The 5274-nt window shown below is 48.9% G+C and overlaps 1 long non-coding RNA gene across 1 annotated transcript; it reads left to right on the top strand.

Moving 5' to 3' along the window:
* Positions 1-1144: 1144 nt before the first annotated feature.
* On the top strand, positions 1145-2723 carry LOC310849012. Its single transcript, XR_014566735.1, has 2 exons — positions 1145-1914; positions 2184-2723. It is a non-coding gene; the product is annotated as an uncharacterized lncRNA (long non-coding RNA).
* Positions 2724-5274: the final 2551 nt, after the last annotated feature.

A 5274-nucleotide genomic window follows, 5' to 3' on the forward strand; every position in this document is an offset into this window, starting at 1 on the left:
AGAAGAGTTGCCCGGAGGCGAAGGCAAGGAGGAGGAGGAGGAGGAGGAGGGTGGAAGGAGGAGGAGGAAACGAAGTGGTGCAGTGACGTGGGTGCCGGAGTGATATAGCAGCCAGAGGCCAGGCTAGCCTCCAATCCCCAGGACCTAGGCAGGCGATTTGAATAATCAGCTCCCACCTAGGGCTCTCCTCGCCAAGACGCCGGCTGCTGCCCTTGAGCACCCGTGGGCGCAACCTGGGGGGAGGCTTTTTGCCCCCGGACTAAAATCACCTTCTTATGCTATACCCTGGTCATGAATCTGGAAGGACTACCTCCCGGTTTCCTACTGACTTGGATAGTTTCAGTACTCTAGTTCACCCATCCGCACGCCTCCAGGCCGTGCTGCTGAAGAACATTTCTACGGTTGCTTTCATGTTTTGCGGTGGATTGCTCAGAGGGGGCTGACCCTATATATCTAGGGATTTTATGTTACGATCGTCATCAACAATCACAACAAACATCTTCCTCCAAGGAACTTGCGAGGTTGAATAGAAATGCTTTAAATGTATGTATGCACACAATATAGTCAAACCAGGCACGCAGTTCGTTGATTACTATGGGGATTTAGACGCTTGCTTAAGGTTGCGCAGTCCTATGCACACTTAGTAGGTGGTCCTATTGGAATGTGTAGAATGTATAGGATTGAAATCAATAGGGCTGAAAAGTGCATGCCTTAAACTAGATCGCACCATAGGCAGAGAAAAGAAATAAAGTTGATGCTTTAACCATGGTCTGTTTCTTCAGAAGGTAACTAAGGAAACCTCCGGCAGCCACAGTCCAGACTTTCGACTTCGGTTGAAATGCTTGGATTTCAAAAATTCCAGAGGAACTAGGCTGATAGTAATCACATTGGCCTAGCCATCCACTTCCCAAACTATTCGCTTGGCATAAAGGGCGGACGGGGGTCGTAAGGAAGGCATTTCATTTCCCCAGTTCTAACTCTGCTAAAGATTTCAATAGAAGATTGATTGGTTCGCTGACAGCTAAAATGGAACCTCTGTGCTCAAGAGCAGTATATCTTTGAGTACCTACTGCTCTAGGCTAGACAACCAACAGGAAATGGCGTCAGAAACAGAATGCAGCAAAGCAGTTCTGCCGCGGCCCCCTTGCGCTCCTGGCCATCCGGAAGGGCCTCGCGCCCTGGGCATCCACCGCCGCCCCCGACCTGCCTTCAGAGCAGGCGGCCAGCAGGAGCTCGCCGGGTGTACCCGGCACCCTAGGGGTGACCCATCGCCAACATTTCCTAACTAAAACAAACCGCCTCACGCAGCTGGGCTAGTGCGAAATGTTCCAGGCGAACCGCTGAAGAAAGACTGGCAGGGACTCGGTCGGCCAACCGCACTGAGGCGCCTTGGCAGCGAGCGCCAGCGCAGGAGCCGGCGCGGGCGAAGAAAGGAACAGGCAGGCGACCCCAGAGCAAAGGGCTTCAGCGGATTGAGGGAACCAGCTTTGAGCCGGCAGGTCGGCCTCACGGAGACCTTAGCCCGGCGACGTTCAAGGGGCCCGAGGCTCCAGGATCGCCACAGTCAACTCTGCTGGCTTCCAGGAGAAAAACTCTGTTGGCTTTCTAGAGAGCGTGACTCCCCCGGCCAGATCTGTTGAAATTGTCGGGACGGGAATGTGCTTCGGAGCTGCGCCATCGTCCCGCACGTTTCAGCGTCTCTCTACGTGCGTCTCTCTACGTACAAAGGTTCCGTGGGACTTGAAAATGCTTAGCGTGGAGTTGCACCCTGTGGTGGGCCGCCAGGCAGTGCCCTCTCTTCCCCCAGAAGCAGCTGAAATGCCCTTTTGTTTCAGCAGGAGAGAAACGCTCCATCCCTTTCAAATCCGAGGCCTTCAAAGTACCTCGTTCTGGCTGGATCCCGCACTAAAGCATGTAAGCTCTCAAGGAGAGTTGGGGAAACGGATGACCTCCAGGTGTCTGGACTCCAGTTCCCACCATCCCTGACCATTTGCCGAGCGGACAGGTGCTGATGGGAGATGGAGTTCAGTGTCACCTGCAGCGCCACAAGGTCCCCTCCTTTGATCTAAGATGAAGGCCTGCTGTTCAGGCAGGTCTGGTAGTTTATTCCAGAATTATGATCAAGAGCTGCTGTCGCCGAGCAGGAAATGTATTGCTCAAAGGCGCTTTTTTCTTATTCCTAGGGAAGTACTACCAGAATCAAGGCTGCGCATGGAAAAGATGCTGGAGCTTTCTCGGATGAAAGGAGCAAGCGATCCAGGGTTTGCTTTAATGGGGAAATGTTTGCTCTCTTGTTTAAAAGATGGCATTCGTGTGAGCAAGCATGCCACTGGGAAGTGAACTCTCCTCGAATGTGACATTAGCGCTTTCTTCCCTTCAAAGCGCTTCGCAGGCGCGCGATCTCAGTCAGAAGTCACCCTATTATAGCAATGCTTCCCCGGCGGTTTTAGTGGGCAGGAGGCTGGGTCTTGGCGCGGACCTTTCCCGAGCGCCACCAATCGAGAACTTCCTGGCTCGCTGCTTGATCTCCCATGCATTCAGTTGGACTTAACTTCCAAAATCAACCTACAGTATTTGGGTTCGTGCGCAAGGAACTTCGGACGGGGGAGGGATTCAGAAACTCACCAAGCCCTCATCAAAGGGAACTAGTGTTGTTCAAAAATAAAGCAACAATAAGTATTTGTTGCCTTTCTGTTATTTATTTTTAAATACATCACAGCAAAGAATAGACTAAAGGATACCAACTTGACTAAAACATTGGGAGGACGCGACGGCAGGTAAGTCCCGCCCTGCCTAACCGATCACAAGACTCGGCGCAAGTACACCATTTGAATGGCAGTGCCCATCAACTTGGGGGAGGACGGCCACCTCAAATATTTAAGGGGGGGCTGAAGGAACGTCGACCCCCTAGGAATTGGCTCCTATGTATAGACTCCACTGTGCAGTTCTCTTGCGCGAACCCTTTAAGTGTGGTTTGAAAAGAACAACTACACGTGCGCCGACGTTATCAACCACCTATTGGGGGATCTTTCCTTTCCTTTAATAATAGGGATCAGTATGTATAGGACATGTGAGCAGCTCCGAGATTTTGATGCTCCTGAAGTGGAATAATTATAAATTGTCTGAAACACTCTGAAAAGCGGATCTCCCCCCCCCCCCCTCCACCACCACCACCGCGCGCGAAGCAGAGCCACTGGATTGGCTGGCTTGTTGGCAGGGCAATTCAGCGGTTGCATCCATGGGCAGGTGCTGCTTCTGTACCGGGAGCACCGGGAGCTGCAAGGAAAAGGGCGATTCTTCAGAGAGGAATCCCATTTGCCTCCTTCCATTGTTCAGACACGGCAGGGCAAAGACGGGCAGGCAAGCAAGCAGCGCTCACTACAATTTGCCAGGTGCCGTCCACTGAAAAGAAGGGAGCCCTGTCTTTTTCCCCTTACCTGAAAAGCCAGGTCAGTGCCAGCTAGCAAAGGAACGGAGTCCCCCTCTGGTTTTTCTGAAAGGGCCCCTCCACCTCCTCACTCCCTTGCACATCAATGAGACCTGAGGAACCTATAGCCTGTAGCATGGCCCTGCCAAAGCAAGCCTCTGAAACTCAGGGGTCATCTCCACATTTATTTATTTATTTCATAAAATTGACACACCCCTTGATTTCTTTTTTTAAAAAAACACTCTTCACAAATTGCCTCAGTTTTCTGAGCAGCTGGGTAGGTGCCAATCCCATAAACAATTTTTTGTTTTTTAGGCCAAGAAGTGTTTTCTTTTGTCTGGCCTAAACTGAATCCCAATTCGCTTCCCTGGTGACCCAGAGCTCTCCTCTCCCAAATTGCCACTGTTGCCTTCATGTCCATACCACCCATGTGGCTTCCTGCTGGTTTTATTTATAAAGCCATAAGTTGTCTAGTACAGGTGTGGGCAGAGTTCAAGTTTGTTGGAACTACATTTTTCCCTTCTTCCTAGAACCCTAGGATCTACCAACCAGAGCCAAGTGTAAAAGAACAGGTGCCTCTGGACACATTCTAAACCTGAACCTGATCAGTCTTTCCCAACAGAAATCAACTCCTGGTTAGCTCTCCTCATTTCAAGCAGCCTAATTTAGATGGGAGAAGTTATTCAAAAAATTAGTAGCAAGAAACTATTACCAATCACTCAGAGATCTACCAGTAGACCTAGATCTACCTCCTGCCCAACCCTGGTCCAGAACCATGAGGGTACCTGGGGGATCCTTACTCTCTTATGAACCAACCCAGGAGCTAAATTCTTCAATGACAGTCTTCTCCAGATGCCACCAGGGACATGGCCTGTTCTGGTTGTGAAAGTCCAGTGGCTCACAGCGACACACTTGAGAACTTTATTGTTATCTTTTAGGTGCCAAGTAAAGGCTCTCTTGTTTCTTTGGGTGACCTATTTGGTTGCTGGATTTTACCACATCATGATGGTTGCATTTTGCCTCTTTGTGACCTGTTGCTTTTATGGTTTCTTCTGTACTATAGTGTGGTTGCAGTTACGCAATGTGTACTTTTGTGACATTGATTTTCTGAAAGTGCTATTTACAGCAGGGTACAAGTGTTTTCAAACAAATAAACCTGTATCAGCTTCAATGAAAATTTGGAACATTTGTAGCTGAGGCTGGCCTGGGAATCCAATTCCTTTTGTAGATCCAGTGAAGGTTGGATCCATTTGTATTCATGACACCACTCATATCCTTTTCTTTAAATGCATGTGAAAGTTTAAGAAGAAAAGAAAAGAAAACGCCCTGAATTTTCTCAATCAAGAAAATGGATCTCTGGCAGGTGTGAGAAACAAAGCAATTGCAGCAGGAAATTTCAAGCCAAGCCCCCTTTTTTGGTAGAGGAAGTGCAATCTTTCAGAGTCCCCAGGGATCCTCAGAGGTGTTAATCTCTGTTTTCTTTCCAGTAGCTCCATATAGTGAATCTGAGATCCACATCTACAGTGTAGTGTGACTGTTCCAGGGAGTCTCTTTTGCAAAGTGTAAGAATCCATAATGGCTTTCCTGTAAATGGTACCTAGGGACTGATTAATCCTGTTATAGCTTTACACTGCTGTTAGGTCCCAATAAACACTTGTGGGGGGAGGTTTAGCTCTCTCTTTCAAAAAGCTAGAACATCACAGAGTGGGTGGAAATTACATGCTGATAGGCAAACCTTGAGCTTGTCCTGAACTTTGGAAGAAGAAAGGAAAAGGAAACTATGGGGATTAATATACAGAAACCACTGATTACACTGGATTGTGGAGTAGCTTCGATGAGCAAATTGA

The sequence above is a fragment of the Podarcis gaigeae genome (genome assembly GCF_964106915.1).
Source record: "Podarcis gaigeae genome assembly, chromosome: 7".
NCBI classification, from domain to species: Eukaryota; Metazoa; Chordata; class Lepidosauria; order Squamata; family Lacertidae; genus Podarcis; species Podarcis gaigeae.